This window comes from Mustela nigripes, chromosome 2, assembly GCF_022355385.1.
Source record: "Mustela nigripes isolate SB6536 chromosome 2, MUSNIG.SB6536, whole genome shotgun sequence".
Lineage (NCBI taxonomy): Eukaryota > Metazoa > Chordata > Mammalia > Carnivora > Mustelidae > Mustela > Mustela nigripes.
In genome coordinates, this window is record NC_081558.1 from 126,537,210 (window position 1) to 126,555,614 (window position 18,405).

Consider the following 18,405-nt stretch of genomic DNA (forward strand, 5'->3'; position numbering starts at 1 on the left):
GGATGAGAGAATATTTTGGAGAAGAGTTTGTAATTGCATAACTGGATGGAAAAGTTGGTTAGGACAAAGAAGGTGAGAAACAGGATTCTAATAAAATCGAAATTAAAAATCATGGGTTATCATTAAAGCGTAAACAGTATTGAACTCCAGGAAATTATTGCTTAAGACTGCTAGGAAGTGAAACCCAGTTTGGTTCTTTTTTTGGCCTACTTGAACACACACACATACACACACACAGAGTCTCTCTCTCTCTCTCTCTCAATTCCATGTGATTAAGCAGCTTTGTTTCTGTCATTTTCAGCATGCCACTGTTTCCCAGAACTTGGGAAGGCTCTGAGGGATAGGGCTCCCTGGTTCTCAAGTGCTCCTCCTTGCATAACTCTGGTTTTTGAAGAGGTACGCCAGAGGTGAAGTGCAGTCGGTGTCATTTCCAGGATTTACGGGGAACCAAAATGCTTGAGTCAGAAGTTGCCAAGTACACATTTCACTTTGATTTAAAAGACACTTAGTGCCTAAAATTGAAAAGAACGCAAGTGATTACTAATGAAATAGGCCACAGGAACCCACAGTTGAGAAGGAGCCCACTTGTCCATGCAGCCGATGATGCTGATTTACAATTCGGTGGCTAAAGCAGGCTCCTAAGAAAATGAGAATCGACTTTCTGAATTGATGATATTCTGTGACTGAGTGTTGGATCTTCTTTGAGGGCGAAGAGGCAAGTGGGGCGTTTTGATATGCTGCTGGAAAGATCATTTTCTTTAGCCAAACTATAAAGTTCTGTTCATACCCCTGACTTCAATGCCACAATAACTTGGCAAGAAGCTACAATGGCTCACAAATGGATGCTTATAGAGGCATTTAAATTGTCCAGGCTTTCTTGCAGCTTGTAGAAAAAGAAGGGGCGCATGGTTACTGTAAATGTGGACCTTTCCATTGAACGGTGATATATAAGACTGATGACTAATAAACATACCCTACATGGGAAACATTTGAGTGATGACATCTTTTTTCTTTCACCCTTTTAACTAGCCACAATGGCTGGGATTTTACTTAAGAAATATATGGGAAACAGACTAAGCCTCAAGGCAGATCACCCTGGCAGCTGTAGAAAGAGAAGGCTCTATTTTCCCATGCATGTTATCTGCATTTTTCTATCATTTTAACACCCACAGGGAGGTCAGCTTGGTCCTGTGCATGATGTACATTGAATGCCTGAGTCTCGCAGACAACAGCAGCTTCCTGCCCTGAGGGACCCCGCCACCAGCCCTACCAAAAACCTGCCTGCTTTTTGGACAAACGTACTCGCCAAGGTTCCCAGGAATCCTGGCAACAATCCACTGTTAGGCCACCTTTCTTCCCGTGTCCCCAATAAGGAGGATGGTGGCATTTCCTTGATCCTCATAGGAGATTGATGACAATCAAATGACAAGATGATTGTGACTTTGCAAAACATAAAGCAAAGCGCAAAATGTCATGTTATTGGCTAACACGACTTTAAAAGAAAATAAGAGTTCTCTACCCTCTCCACGTGATTTGTTATGTCCAGTTACCTCATTTTTGCCTGCAACTATCTATTTCTGTTGCAACATTAGCCTGATTTGCCATTAGTCTCCATCATATCACTGAGCATGTGGCTACTCTTTTGTCTACTCTGCTTTCTCCTGTGTTCCAGGGATTTTCCAAGATTTTTCTAAAGCAGTACATATAGAATTGTCCCATTCTTTTTTACTGAGCTATAATTTACATATAATGTGTTAATTTTAGGTGCACAACATAACGATGTGGTATATGGTATACATTGCAGAGTGTTTACCCAAACAAGTGTAGTTAATATCCATCACCTTACATAGCTACAAATTTTTATTTTCTTGTGATCAGTACTTTTAAGATCTACTCTCTTAGCAACTTTCAAATACATAGTACAATATTGTTAACTATGGCCACCACGCTGTACAGTACATCCCCAGGAGCTACTAATCTTAACAGCTGCAAGTTTACACCTTTGACCACCTTTCTCATTTTCCCCACCCACCAGCCCCTGCCTCTAGCAACCACCAATGTGTTCTCTGTTTCTATGAGATTTTTTTAAGGTTACACATATAAGTGAGGTCATATAGTCTTTGTCTTTCTCTGTGTGCCTTATTTCACTTTGTATAACACCATCAAAGTCCATCCATGTTGTAAAAAATGTAAGGATTTCCACTTTTTTGTTTTTAAGAGAGAGAGACCACATGCACTAGCAGGGGGTAGGGGCAGAAGGAAAGGGAGAGAGAGAATGTTAAGCAGTCTTTACCTTCATATGGGGCTTCATCTCATGACCCTGAGGTCATGACCTGATCTGAAATCAAGATGCTTAATTGACTGAGCCACCAGTTGCCCCAAGATTTCCTTTTTATGGTTCAGAAATATCACATTATATGTATCATGTGATATATGTGTGTAGGTATGTATATATATGTATATATATATATATATATATATATATATATATATGCCCATATATTATATATGGGCTTGATTTATAAATATATATATTTATATATTTTATGTATTTATATTATATATATTATAATATATATTATGTATTTATATTATTATAATAATGCCACAATTACATGAAAGTGAAGATATCTCTTTAAGATAGAAATTTCATTTCCATCAACTGTATACCCAGAAACAATTGCTAAATCATGTGGTAGTATTATTTTTAATAATTTGAGGAACCTCTATGCTGTTTTCCATAGTGGCTGCACCAATTTACATTCCCATCAACAATGCACAAGGGTTCCCTTTTCTCCACATTCTTGTCAGCCCTTGTTATCTCTTCTCATTTTGAGGACAGCCATTCTAACAGGTGTGAGGCAATATCTCATTGTGGTTTTGATATGAGTTTTCCTGATAATTAGTGATATTGAGTACCTTTCTATTTATCTTTTGGCCATTTGTATGTCTTCTTTGGAAAAATGTTAATTTAGTTCCTCTATTTTTTCATGGGACATTTTTTTGGTTTGTTTATTTTCTATAGGGTTGTAAGAGTTCCTTTTATAGTTTGGGTATTGACCCCTTATCTATATATGATTTGCAAATGTTTTCTCCCATTCTGTACGTTGCCTTTCATTTTGTTGATGAATTTCTTTACTGTGCAAGAGTTTCCTAGTTTGACATAGTTTGACTTCTTTATTTTTGTTTTTGCTGCCTTTGCATTTGGGGTCAAATCTAAAAAATCATTGCCAAGACCCATGTCAGAAAAGGATCCCCCTTATGTTTTTTCTAGGAATTCCATGATTTCAGGTCCTACATTCAAATCTATAATCCATTTTGCATTGATGTTTGTCTGTGGGTTATGATAGGAAACCAGTTTCATTCTTTTGCATGTGGCTTCCCAGTTTTCTTAGCACCATTTATTAAAGAGATCATCCTTTATTGTTTATTTTTAGCTTTTTGTCATAAATGAGTTGCTCATGTATGTGTTGGCTTGTTTCTGGGCCCTCTATTCTATCCTGTTGATTTATGTGTTCATGTTTTAAGCCAATACCATACTGTTTTGATTACTATAGCTTTGAAAGATGTTTGAAATCAGTAAGTGTGGCACTTCCAGCTTTGCTCCTTTTTTCCTCAAGATTGCTTTGGGCATTCAAAGGTCTTTTATAGTTCTGCACAATTTTAGGATTGTTTGTTCTATTTTTGTGAAAAATGTCCTTGGATTTTGATGGGGATTGCATTGAATCTGTAGATTGCTTTGGGTAGTATGGACATTTTGTCAATATTAATTGTTCCAACCCATGAGCATGGAATATCTTTCCATTTATTTGTGTCTTTTTCAATTTCCTTCATCAACGTGTTATAGTTTTCAGTATAGATCTTTTCATCTCCTTAGTGAAATTTATTCAAGGGTATTTTATTCTTTTTGATGTAATTATTAATAGATTTGTTTTCTTAATTTTTGTTTCTGAAAGTTCATTGTTAATATATAGCATCACAACTAATTTTTGTGTGTTGATTTTGTATTCTGTAAGCTTAATTCATTTATTTATTAGTTCTAACAGTTTGGGGTGGGTAGAGGAGATTTTTCTTTAGAAAATTAAATAATTTGCTTAATCTTATTTCTTTTCATTCTCAAAACTAAGTTAGATGAATTTAAGCATACAAGTAATTTGTTCCAATTTTCTGGATTCTTTCTTCATCTTGCTTTTCTGTTACTGGAATCTGTCTCTTTAGAATAAAGAAGAGCATCTACCTACATAAGGATTTGGTCTTTCTAGGATCGCATTATTATTAGAGAAGGGAAAGGAAGTATTTCTTTGCCCAGATATACAGTCCTCTTATATCAACATGAATATAAAATATGCACAGATGTCTAGAGTATCTCAAACTCTATAGACTTTCTTATTTTACTTTCACTGTACGTAATTCCAGGTAGCTGCAGGGTCCAGTCTTCCGAGAACTGAATGGAAGATGTTGAGGTTAGCAATATTTAACATGACCAACAGGTCATTTTAAGGACTAAGTGCTAATCCCATGATGAACTCAAAGAATGATGCTGTCCTCTCTGTTCTTCCTTTGATCCCATTTGTTGCTAAGACAAACATGCATTTAGAATCAAGATTTCCTATCTAGGATGATGTAGAAAATGAAATTACAAAGTAACAAAATTAAAAGCTCTTGCTCCCTACTCTCCACTCCCCATCCTGCCCAACTACATAAACATTAAAATATTATCTAGACATACTTCATCGTGAGCCTTAAGAAGGTATGTTTCTATTGGCAAACAACTTCCTAAACATCACTGCACACCGATTAGGAAAAAATCAGGATTGATGAAAACACAAAGGTAAGATTTGTTCTAGATGATTTATTCTTCTGTAATTTCTTCCAAGAACCCTCGACCCTCAACACTCACACACACACACACAGTCTCTCTCTCACACACACACACACCCCTTCTTCCCTTAAATAAATAATGAGCTTTGGAAGTCCTTTAACCTTTTTTTTTTTTTTTCTTATAGACATCATTCTAAAGGAAAATAGAGACCCGTGTATTCTGTAAGTTTATATAAGTTCCGAGAAAGGAGTCACTCTGGTGCAGTTTCAGCCCTCCCTGCAGCAAGTTTCTTTATGGTGAGTATGACAAGGGGCAGGCTGTGCTGCAAAACTGCCAGCCGTCTCTGTGTTCAAGAACCTTCTCTCACTCTTCTTGATTTGACATGAAATATTAAACACCAGTTACCAGCAAAAAGTTATTGAACACAGATGTCCACTATCACTTTCAAATTGCTAAAGTCAATTTGGGTTTATATATTTTCTTTACTTTAGCATTCGCATGCAACGCAAATGTTCTGTGACAGTAATGATTTCACAATATACCCTTTCAATTAGGAAAGCACATCGTATATGTGTTTTCAGTTTTAAAATGCCTATTTTTTCATTCAAAAGCTCTGTGCCCCTCACTAAAAATGGGATCTGGGATCGAAACGTAAATAAAAAGAAAGAGCTCCACCTACTGATTCATTTTAAAAACCTTTTTCTGCTCTCAGGTTGAACTGAAAATGCTGTGGCACAACAGGGATTTTGTGAGCATGTAGCTGAAACTGGTTTAAAAAAAGAAGAAAGATACGGGAGTTGCCCCCATGGAACGGACTAGACTAGAAAGGAGCTCTGTCTCTGTAACTGAAAGACCCTCCTACCCCCACATTTTCTGTGCCCCTCAGAAGCCCTAATTAATAAGTCTGCTTCAGGGTTAGTGCTCCCCAGGGATATGGGTTTAACTGTGGCATTCCCTTTTGCTGGATTTAACAGAATCCCGACGGGTCACACATTTTGCTCCACTACAATAATTGTATTCATGTCACTGACTGCCTTTTCCTTCTGAAGGACTTGGTGGGCCCTCTTTGAAAGGATTTACAGGGCCATGTCTCCCACGGGTGAGACTGGAATTGTTTAGCACCTACCATACTACTCCCCTGGCTCAACCACTAGACTCAAGTGATTTCAAAGAGGAAGTGAAGAAAAACATCCACTGGGAACCGGGGGGTAATTTAAGGAGGCCAAGAGTAATTACTTGAGGAGGAACTGCTGTGCCAGTCTCCTGGGGGCAAGGGTTGAGAGAGGCAGCTGGAACGGTGGCTCTCTGTGACGCCTGCCAGCTCTCACCCTGTTACCTCTGTTGCTGAGAAGCTTACAGAACCATTTTTAATTCCTGCCTTGGAGCTTCTTGTGCAAAGAGTGTGTTCCCGCGAGTCTCCCATTATGTGTCAACCCAAGCAGCTTCCTGGGGACACAGAGAGATGTGACTTATTGGGAGGAATATCCTGGCAGCTTTGTAGGATCATAATGTTCTGTATTTTAGGTACCCACTGCTTCCAGCTTGGACCCTGCTTCCTGGACTACAGAATTTCTCTTAAGATGAATAAACGCCAGGCTGTATTCATCTCGTACATTTGAGCAGTGGCTATAGAAAATATTACCAATGGGTAACAAGATGATATCTGGAAACACACAATGGAGTAATTTAGATTAAAGTCTCCTACCTTTGAATCTGTCTGCTCAGTCATGCATTCCTATAGACATGATTAACTAACCATAAGACCCAGGAATTCAAAGTCTGAATAGAAAATGTCTATTCTTCCCCCAAATGAATCACACATCACCTATCACTGCAGAGTTGCCAAACTCTATGGTTTTCTTGTCAAACATAAATTCAATAGCTGACCAAAGCCAGGGACAGAAATTTCTTATAAATCAAATAACTACATACATTAGAGGGAGATGCAGGGGACCCACTGCCACATTTCAGTCAATCAAAAATATATGTAATGAGTGTCTACTGTGTTCAAGGTACTGTGCTTGGTGTTGTGAGGGTATTTAATGAAATATGACCTGGCCCTAAACCTCAAGCAACAAAACACCTACCTCACTTTGAGGCTCTGAGGACTCTATACAATTACCTAGCACAGTGACTGGCACAGAATCGGCAATAGGTAAATGGTCACTAATATCATTACTAGTAATGTAACATAGTATTTAGGTAATATTTAATACATACATAAATGGAAGACTGTCACATGGCAGAACAGTGACCAAATGTCATGAACTGTGCTGAGATCAAAAGAAAGGGGAATTCCTGGAGTCTAAAGTGGGTGATATAGTTTCATGCAGATGATTTGAGCCCTAATTATAGTTTACCATTTTTGGAAGTTCATTAATGCCTAGGCACTGGACTGATCAATTGACCATTTTATCTCTTTTTTACTTTCACAAAGAAGGGATGTAGATATAATCACCTTCATTTTACAGATAAGGAAATGGGGTTCTGGGAGGCTCAGTAACATATTTCATGTCACAAAGGCCTGACACTAATGCGGATGGTTTTTCTACTTACCCAAATGGTTGCCATCATAGAATTACAGACTGTTAGAGCTGGAAATGCAGAAACCATGCTGTCCTGGTTGTTCACCTGGTAGATAAAGAAGCAGAGGTCCAGGGAAGAAAAGTGATTTGCACAAGTTCACACACCTGGGCAGGGATGTCACTGGAATTAGAAACTGAAGCCCTGATTCAAACTTGGTGCCATTTCCACTATTTTTTTCCAAGTATTTTTCAAAATTTATCCTAAGTCAGTAGCATTTTTTATGTACAAATATAAACAGATTATGCTCAGAGAAATATTTGGTCTCCAAGTCAACTTTACAACACCTCTCTTCTCCACTGAGTAGGCACTTAATGATTTCCTGTTACTGAGAAATCATACTCCACCTCACATTCCACTCAGCTCCATTCCTCACACATACACACACACACACACTGATACTCACACTCAAAATACATACACTGTTTTTATTCAGAAAGTATAATGCAGGCTAAGTTCACATGCACATCTGAAGCTTCTATTATTATTATTTATTTATATTTATTTATTTGTTTTTTAGGGAGAACATGAGAGGAGGAAGGGGAAAGGGGGAGGAAGTAGGAGAATCCCAATTAGACTCTATAATGAGTGTGACAAAGGGCTGGATCTCCTGACCCCGAGATCATGATCTGAGCTGAAACCAAGAGTTAGACCCTTAACCGACAGAGCCACCCAAGAGCTCCTTGAGGGTTCTATTTAAGCCCAGCCTTAACGGAACCGTCCTGTCTTCAAACTCATCTTTCAGCAGAATTTGGAGCTGATCTGTCTCTTGGAATTGTATCATGTAGGACAAATATGGCAAATATCTACTAATTATAGATGCTGTGGTTGGAATGTTCGTTCTCCTACACACAAATTTATCTGTAAAAACCCTACTGTCCACACTGATGGTATTGGAAGTTGAGGCCTTTGAGAGCTCCTGAGGGTGGAGACATCCTGAATGAATTAGTGCCATGCAAAAGAGACCCCACAGAGCTCCATAACCCCTTCCAGCATATGAGGACACAGAGTGAAGGCACCAGCTATGAACCAGAAAGAGGTTCCTCACTGGAAGGTGACTATACTGATGTCTTGATCTTGGTCTTCCCAGCCGCCATCAAGAACTGTGAGTGAAAAGTTACTGTTGTTATAAGTTACTCAGTCTGTGGTATTTTGTTTTAGCAGGCTGGATGGAGTAAAACAATAGATATTAATAATTGATTACAGAATACTTTCTTTTTTGGTTCATGAATGGTTCCAAGATTTATCACAGTGCCTATCAATCAGAATGTTAAGTGAAATGAAAAGTTTTGTTATCCCTGATCACACATTCTTCTTCTTGGTCTGATATAATCATGCTGCTTTGTATCCATCTTTTATTGCTCTACCAATTTCTAGAGTTGACCCAATCATAAAATCAAAAGAAACATATGACATTGCCATACTGTTGAAGGACTTTTCCCCCACTTTTGACTATAGTAAATAATGCTGCTATGAACATTTTTGTACATGTCTTCTGATATACATGTCCTGCATTATCTTGACTACTATATTAAAGAGTAAAATTACAGAGCCATAAAATGTGGTCAGCTTGAGTAGCTGCATTTTCCCAAAGTAGTTGTAGTACCATCCATCCAATACCAATATGCAAAATTCCCATTGCCCCATATATCTATTATTATTATCAGCATTTTAAAATCTAACCATTCTTTAGGAGATTTTAATTTGTATTTTCCTGACTACTAATGAGATTGGATAGCTTTTCTTATATACCATATGTGTTGGATGTTTGTTGTCATTGTATGTGTATGTATAGTGTCTTTTCAGTTTTCTTGTACTTTTTTTCTATTAGGCTGTCTACCTCTTTCTTATTTCTGTGTGGAAGTTCTCTACATAATCTGGAAAAAGGGTCTTTGCTAGTCAAATGTGTTGAAAGCAGTTTTTTCCTCTTGATTTTTTAACTGTTTTAATGGTGTATTTTGATGAATGGAAAAATTTCAGTTTTAATAAATTACCCCATTTATCTATCTTTTCTTTTTTAAAAAAAAAGATTTTATTTATTTATTTGACACATAGAGGGGGAAATCAAGAGAGGGGACAAGCAGGGGAAAGAGCAGAGGGAGAGGGAGAAGCAGGCTTCCCTCTGAGCCGGGAGGCCAATGTGGGGCTTGATCCCAGGACCCTGGGAGATGCTTAACCAACTGAGCCACCCATGTGTCCCTATCTATCTTTTCCTTATGTTAGTACATTTTTTCTTATTCAAGAAATTTTCACCTATGGGGCACCTGGGTGGCTCAGTCGGTTTGACGTCTAATTCTTGAGTTCAGTTCTAGTCATGGTCTCAGGGACATGGGGTTCAGCCCTGTGTCAGGAGGTGTGGAGCCCTTAAGATTCTCTCTTTCCCTCTCCTTCTGCCCCTCCTCTTCTGCATACTCTTTATTTTTCTCTCTTTAAAAAATAAAATAAAATAAAATAAATTTTCACCTATAATGAGATTATAAATGTATTCTCCTACATTCTACATGTTTTCGTATTTTAACTTTCACATTTAAATCTACGGTGCATATGAAAGGCCAAGTTCCTTTCATTTTTTTTTCTACACATAGCCAATTTTCCCAATATCATTTGCTGAAAAGACCATATGCCCCATTATTTTATTCCCCACATGATGTAAATCACATGACCATATATGCAGTGGTCTGTTAATGAGATCTCAGTTCTATTCATTTGCTCTACTTACATCTTTATAAGCCAATACAATGGTCTCTTAATTACTGTAGCTTTATAAGTTTGACATACAGTAGAGCAATACCAACCATTAATGGTTATTTATAGAGCAGATGACTGCAGAAAATACACAGAAGTTATGTCAGAAGAAGAATAAAGATTAGGAGATGCTGGGCTTCTCCTACATCCAGGGTTTAGTCCTTGGACCACTGCTGTTTTCTGCCTATGCTTACGGACTCAGTCATCTCATCTAGTCTCCTGGTTTCAAATACCTACAAGCTAATGCCTCAAAAGTCTTTGTCTCCAGCCTGGACCCTCCCCTCAAATCCTGGATCTAACTTTTCAACATCCTACTTGACATCTCTGCTTGAAAATATAATAGGCATCTCAACCTTCATATAACAAACACTGACCTCCTGATATCGACCTCTCGCCATTAAACTTGTGGCTCCTTCTGTAGTCATTCCCATCTCAGTTAAACAGTAATTCAATTCCTTCATACATCTTGATAGTATTTTTTTTGCTTTGTTTTCCCTTTCTTTCTCATTCTTCACGACTATTGCTTCAACAAATTCTCTTGGTTCTGCATGAAATTATACCCAAAATTAACAACTTCTTCCCACTCCACTCTTTACATCCTGGACACCATTTTTCATGTCCTGAATTACTGCATTAGTCCCTCACTAGCCTTCTGGCATCTACCTCTAGTTCTCCAAAATTTATCTTCTAACTAAAAAGTATAGTTATTTTCTTATTATTCTTCTTTACAAAAACACTTCATTAGGTTTCCACATCACTCAATGTAAAAACAAAACTACTATGTTGACAAATGACTTAAGTGATCTGGTTCCCTGATAAATCTCTGATTTCATCTCTTAACATCTTCCCCTTCATTCTCTCTGTTTTAGTTACTTTGGTCTCAAACATGCCAGGCATGCCTTCTCCTTAGTGCTTTCACATTAGCTCTTTCCCCTGCCTGGAACATTATTGGATGTCTCCCTTCAGATATCCACATACCTGAATTTCTCATTTCTTTTAGTTCTTCACTATATAGTTACCTTCCCAGTGAGATCATCCCTGGACATCTTAATTAAAATTTCATAGTCTGACATCATTTCATGTTGCCTTTCCATCCTTTGTTTATTTTGTTTTTAGCACTTATTACTATTTAATATGCTTTCTAAAATAATGTATTTTACCTATTTATAGGTGATTCAAAGCCCAACTGGAGGAATTAGCCTTAAAAGGGAGTAATAGCAGGGGAGCCATTATAACAGGTCAGGGAGATAGGATAAATGCCTGCATTGGGGGGTTTATAAGTCTGATTCATTGAGGAATCCATGACCTACTTCATAGATAGTGCTCCTGACATGGTATCACCAAAAGGCTGGTCTGGGCAGATTTCTTAGAACTCTGCATTGAAGACTTTATGATTGAACAGTTTTGTGCTGTATAATAATGTACGAACACTGACTGTTGAACATGGTTGGAAATGGTGCAGATGGGGAAGTGAAGAGGGGACAAGAAGAAAGAAATATGCATATCCAAATTCAATGTGCTTCCATTCATTTGGGCTTAAAAATTCTTGTCAATCTAAGAAACAGCTGGACGTTGTATCTGTAGTTTTAGCTGTGATTTTGTCAACTCAAATCTAGAAAACCTGATATCTGGTTGGCCCTATGAAAGGACCAGTAGTTAGTTAACTCCAAGATCATTTTCAGTAGAAGCAGTTACAGACTTTAAGAAAATAGGAATTCTATCCAATTACCACCACTCTTATATGGTCTCCCAGTAAGTGAGATGATTTCCTAGATGAACAAACATTTATATTTCAAAGACAGTGTTTATTATCAATTAAACTTCATCCCTCCAGAAAGTCTTCAGAGTACCCAGTACCTATAAACATGACTTTATTTGAGAATGGAGTCTTTGCATATGAGCAAGTTAAGTTGAGGTAATTGGGGCAGACCCTAATTCAATATGACCAGTCTCCTCATAAAATGGAAATCTGGGCAGAAACAGACACACACAGACACACACACACACACACACACACACACACACAATACCATGTGAAGATAATGGCAGAGATCTCAGTGATGCATCTATAAGCCAAAAAATGTCAAATATTGTCACCAAACCACCAGAGTCTAGGCAAGATGCATGCGACAGATTTTTCCTCACAGCCCTCAGAAAAAGTCAGCCTTGCTAACATGTTGATCTCAGACTTCTATCTACCAGAACTGTGAGAAAATTTTGTTGTTTAAGCTACGTAGTTTGTGATACTCTGTTATGGCAGCCCTAAGAAATTAGTATACTCCCTATTCTTTTAAAAACAACTAGAGTATTAAGGAGGGCACACAGTGCACTGGGTGTTATATGCAAACAATGAATCATGGAACACTACATAAGTAACTAATGATGTACTATATGGTGATTAACATAACATAATAAAAAATTGTAAAAAAATAAAAACAACTAGAGTAAATAGGATTCAACTTATGACCACAAGAATTTTAATCTGGTAAGATTTACAAGGCTGAAAGTGTCATTGTTTTGATTTTTTTGTTTGTTTGTTTGTTTGACAGAGATCACAAGTAGGCAGAGAAGCAGGCAGAGAGAAAGGAGGAAGTAGGCTACCTGCTGAGCAGAGAGCCCAATGAGGGGCTTGATCCCTGGACCCAGACCCTGGGTTCATGACCCGAGCCGAAGGCAGAGGCCTTAGCCCACTGAGCCACTCAGGCACCCTGAAAGTGTCATTGTTTAAATAGGCTTTCCAATTTAGAACGATTTTAAACTTTAAGAAAAATTAGAAATATACTATAGAGAATTCCCACACACACTTTCCTTTAACATCTTACACACTTGTTATAAGTAGTGAACCGATAGTGATACATTATTATTATTAAAGTGTACACTTTACTCAGATTTCCTTAGTTTTTGCCTAGTCCTATCCCATCCAGGATACTATGTTACATTTAGTTGTCAGGTTTCCTTGTGCTTCTTTTATTAGTGACAATTTCTGACTTTCCTTGTTTTTTGATGACTTTGATCATTTTGAGGAATATTGGCCAGTGTTTTGTAGAACATCCCTCTGTTGGGATTTGGCTGATGTTTTTCTCATGATTAGACTGAGATGATGAGTTTTGGGGAAGATCAAAGATGTAAGGTATCGTTTTCATCACATCATACCACCAACATGACATCACTGCTGATGTTAACCTTGATCCCCTAGCTGAAGTAGTATTTGTAAGATTTCCCCACCTTCTCATATGATATCTTTGGAAAGAATTCACTATGCACAACACATACTTAAGTAATGGGGAGTTATACTTCACCTCCTTTGGGATGAAGTATCTGCATAAATTATTTAGAATTTTTTTTGCAAAGGAGATGTCTCTTCTCCCCAGCCGGCATTGTAATTATATGGAATAGCTATTTCAATACCCTACAAATAGAGAGATTTTACAAAGAGGATAACTTAAACATTTTACTACAAAATTTCTCTTTAAAACAAAGCAAAACAGTATTAGCAGGTTATCTGTAGCAAAGCAAAGATCCTAGTCCAGATAAATAGAAATAATAATATATACTTTTTAAAGGTTTCCTCTGATCATATGGTCTTAATTTCTCTCTACTAAAGCATGTATTCTCAATTACCAAGAGCATGAAAATTTGTTCCCAATTACAAAGGAAATTTATTATTGATGTTTTAACCTCTTCCATTGTCACGTGGAGGGTTTTATATCCTTGTTTAGAATACTGACCCAATACTGCCCTTTCTTCATGTTTAGCCTCCTCTTGAGGTAGAATACAGGATAGAAAGGGAAAAGTCTTGGTTTTCCCCAAAATGGAAGAATTTTCACTAACCATAGGGTGTGCCTAAATCCAGATATTCCAGATATTGCCTTTAAAAATATGGAGTGCCACTCTTCATCTTCTTTCTCAGATAAAATTAATAAAGCGATATTATGGAAAAGCTCATGCTTCAAGGACTCCGATAGAGTATACTTAAAGCATCAATATTATTCATTCAGCAAACATTTATGGAAGGCTAGCCATGAAGATGCTATCTTTGGTTCTGAGGAAACAACAATGAGAAAGTGTAGTTTAGGTCTTTGTTTTGACATAGCTTTAAACTTGGGGGAGAAGACTGACATTGAGTAAGAATTTAATGTTTGCTAGGTCACATGATGAAATTAGGCTAGTATGAGGGTATAAAATATGATGTACTAGTTAACTTATTGCAGAAAAACAGAAGGTTTCTTTGAGAAAATTATGTTTGAGCTAATTTCTGTAGTGTGTAAAGGAGTCAAGTAAACATTGGGAGTCAAGTTGGGAATGATTATCATACTAAGTGGTAAAGTCCTGTTTTGTTTGAGAATTAAGTTTCTCCTTGCTTTGCAAGGGACAAAGAAACTTTAGAAAAGATCTCAAATAAGGCTAACACTAGAGTTTAGAATATTTTTGGAAAGCTGGTTGAAAACTTCTTGCACTGGAAATTTCTTATAAATAGTTAGGGACAACTCTTCCTGGTAACTTCTCTTCATAAAACTACATGGAAATAACAATACAATACATCTATAACTAATGTAGCGATTTACAATATCCAGGCTCTCATGCAAATGGCAAAACTGTGTGGTTGTCAGGATGTTTGCTACAAAGGCAGAGAAAGTCTGAGACAGCAGTTTCCCCAGTCATAAAAGAATATTTTACCTTATTGTTATGAATATATTAATTATTTCAGTGGTTTACTGTGAATATCTTTTACCATATATAAAAAAACATCTGTTATGATTAGATGAATGATCAGCTGCAAAGTATATAGCAATTTTGTTTTTAGGGATTGTCTTATAAAGTACTCCCATTTCACCCTTCACTTCATTCAGGTGCATGTAAAAAGATAGAGGAGGTCATTTCCAGAATTTTCTGGGTCAGTAGAAGCAAATTCTTCAATAAGCAAATAAGATAAAGTTTTTGCTTTTCTCAGAATTTGAGTATTTCTTTGAGATCACTCTATCCCATTTTAAAAAAGTTCTATCCTCCCTCTCTGGCCACTTTCTAGGACTATCTTCAAGGTTAATGTTTAAGTGTTAATTTAGCCTAGCCCTCTCTTAAGAGATAAGTAAGTAAACAGGCTAGCCCTGATAACAAGGTTTCTAAGACTGGACATAAAGGAATGTTAATGCATCTTTCATAATGGAAGCAATATATTTATAATCTTAGACTTAAAGTAACTATGGTTACAAAGCCTTGTGCTGCCTCACCTTTACTTGATTCCTTTCACTGGGGATCCACCTCTGTCATCAGGTGAGAGTCTCCTTGGCTAATGGCACTCAGTTTGTCACCATGAGAATATAAAGATTAAATACCTTGTGAATAGAGAGTGCAAAAATTTTTTTTATCTGCTTCAGAAGTGTCTTTTCAAGAAGGAAGACTTGGTCAACAAAGACAGAAGTGTTCTCTTTCTTTGGTTGGTTTAAACCAACTTTCTAAATAAAAAACATTGGTTTTCTATTGTACTTGAAGTGCTTTGTTATCAATGATTACCTAGCGAGTACGACAAGTCTTTAAACCTATAGTCCTAATGTTGACTAAGTGCTTCAAAAAGAATTTCTGCAGATACTTAGGGTGAAAGGGTCAAGAAGAAGATATTATCAGGATACAATTTAAAATACTGGATTTAGGATGAATTGCTGCAGACATCTCCTCAAAGAGCGTTGAGAACATGGGAAATTGCTCAAAGCGTAACATTAGAAACAAAGCAGTACTCAAAATGTATATATAATCTATTTTATAAAACAATATAAAATGTATAAAGATGAAAGGAAGAACAAGAAAACATAAGTGTTGGTTATTTCGGGGTGAGATTATGGGCGATTTGCCTCAATAAACATATATTACTTAAAAAATCAGGAAAGAAACACTAAGCTTTACATAATAATCTATTTTGAACAACAGCTACATCTTTGGAAATTAAGAAAAGGACTCACTGTTAATCTGGGACACTTTTAGAGGAGGTTGGCAAATGATATCAGGAACTGTGAAAGCACTGGTGATTTGTCACCTGGAGAAAAACAGAGTAATGGAACATGAAGGCTGGCTTCAACCATTTGAAAGACTGTCAGGTAGAGGAGTATCAAGACTTATTTTCCAAACACTGGAAGTTTTATGGAGTCAACACTTGTCTTAATTTAAGAAAGACGTTTCTAGGAATCAGGGAAGAATCTGATATTCAAAAAGTTGGATGGATGTCAGACGTACAGTTATAACATTGATGTTGAGTGAGAACTAAAGACTATGGGATTCTTAAGGTTTTTTCAACCCTTGGATTCAATTACTTTAAACATTGCTAACATATTTGGCCAACACTCTAGGGGTCAGAAGTCTTAGTTTTTCTTTTCCTCTTTTCTTCTCCCTACCCCACTCTCACTTTCCCCCCATACTGACAGAAAACACTGGCTTGTCCAAGGAGTCACTGTGGCAAATTGCCCTTGAAAACAATGTTAAAGGAATAGTCAATCCCTCGTGATAACACCTCTGATTTAAGTAGAATAGAAATTCCAGAATATAGTGACATGTCCAATTTGCCAGAATGTGTCAATTATGCACCATGAATAATAGGATGGGGTTTCTTTGGCTTGGGGTTTACAGGGGCTTAAGAAAAATCACAAAGAATAAGATGGGTTCAGATTTCTACAACTCATTTGATCACACATTTGGACATGACTCATATTATCCATCTTTTCTCTATGTCATCAATTTCCATACTATGTTACTCAAATATGGTTCAAGAGATTCTGTAACTGAGCTTCCCAGACATCTCAGTCTCCTAGTTCATGATGTCCCTTGTGCAGTCCCTAATGAGTATGACATCCTCATCTCTTTTTGGCTTTAAGTAGGAAGCAAATATTTTTGTAATACCATTCTTCTAGGAACTAGAAAACAAACAGTATTAGAATCCAAATACCAATAGCCATTTTTCTGCTGGTAAAAATAGCAGAATATAGATATTTAGAATTTGGGACAATTTAGATACTTAGAAAACTTATTTTACTCAAAGGCATAAATGCTAGAGGAATGATTTAGCCCTTTGGATAAGTTTCCTTGATAAATATTAAAAATGTGATTTATTTAACTTTTCTTCGAAATATAAAGATATTCCATAGAAGGAAGAACTATAATTCTTTATCCTCTGTTTTCTGAGAAAGCCTCTAATTTCAAATATATGATGTTACACTTTCCATGGTCACTTCCCATATTCTGATTTTTTTATTTGGGAAGTACTGTCCAGTATAAGACAGTACTTGTAGGAGACTACAGACTCGTTCTCTACAAATGAAAGATCAAAACAAGAGTAACTACCACAAGGGCTATTGCAGGCGTGTTAGGAGAACTAATACATGTACAGTCTTAGGCAAGCTTTCCGCATGAGGTTAGAATGCTGTTTTTATTATTGCCACTGGTATTGCTGTTAACAGACTTAGACTACATAGTCCATATTCCACTTACATTTACTGAGAATCTATATGGTGCAGGTATTGCACTCTGTTTTTATTTAATCTTCTTGGTAACTTTGAGACTTCATTTCACTTTGTCTTTGTTCAGACCAGAGATGGGCTAGATGGGTGATGGGAAATAAGGAGACCACTTGTTACGATGAGTGTTTTATCTAAGTGACATGTCACGGATTTCTATGCCTGAACTAATATTATCCTGAACTAACTTGCTGGAATTTAAATAAAAACTTGAAACAAAAATAAATAAATAATTAAATACACAAACTCATTATGGGGATAAAATAAATAAATAAAATAAAAGATTAGGTATTTTGCTTGGATTACACAGCTGTTCTTTCCTGGGACAGACACGTTAAACCACTGTCCAAGATATTCAATCGGTACAGGACAAATGTGAGATTCAAAGTTATGTTTCTGCAGAGTTCTCCATCCTGCTGTGATGGGGCATGCTGTGACATATTAAGGAAAGCAATATATCTTAGTAGTGACAAGACCCCAAACCTCTGATTATTTATGATGTTTTGGCCTTTACATGATGTACCTCATAATTAATTTTTATCAGTAGAGTTTATGTCTTTTTTAACCATTACAATCCTATGAATGAATTCTATTTCTAGTAATTCCTATTAGTAGAAAAGGGAAAGAAAAAAAGTATTGGTAAAATGGAAGTCCAAAAATGGAGACAGAAAATGTTGGCCAAGAAAGAAGAAAGAACAGGTGCTTGCCTTTATCCCACACTCCTTCAGACTGGAATATGGAAGAACAACACTCTTG

At 36.8% G+C, this 18,405-nt stretch overlaps 1 long non-coding RNA gene across 2 annotated transcripts in view; it reads right to left on the minus strand.

Moving 5' to 3' along the window:
- Positions 1-17,701, minus strand: part of LOC132010093 (uncharacterized) — a 57,687-nt gene extending 39,986 nt beyond the window's left edge. For both annotated transcript variants that reach the window (XR_009402151.1, XR_009402152.1), the window contains exons 1-3: positions 17,624-17,701; positions 16,105-16,178; positions 7,379-7,453 (exon numbers count right to left, since the gene is read on the minus strand). This is a non-coding gene — a long non-coding RNA (uncharacterized LOC132010093). The remainder of the gene's footprint in view (positions 1-7,378; positions 7,454-16,104; positions 16,179-17,623) is intronic.
- Positions 17,702-18,405: the final 704 nt, after the last annotated feature.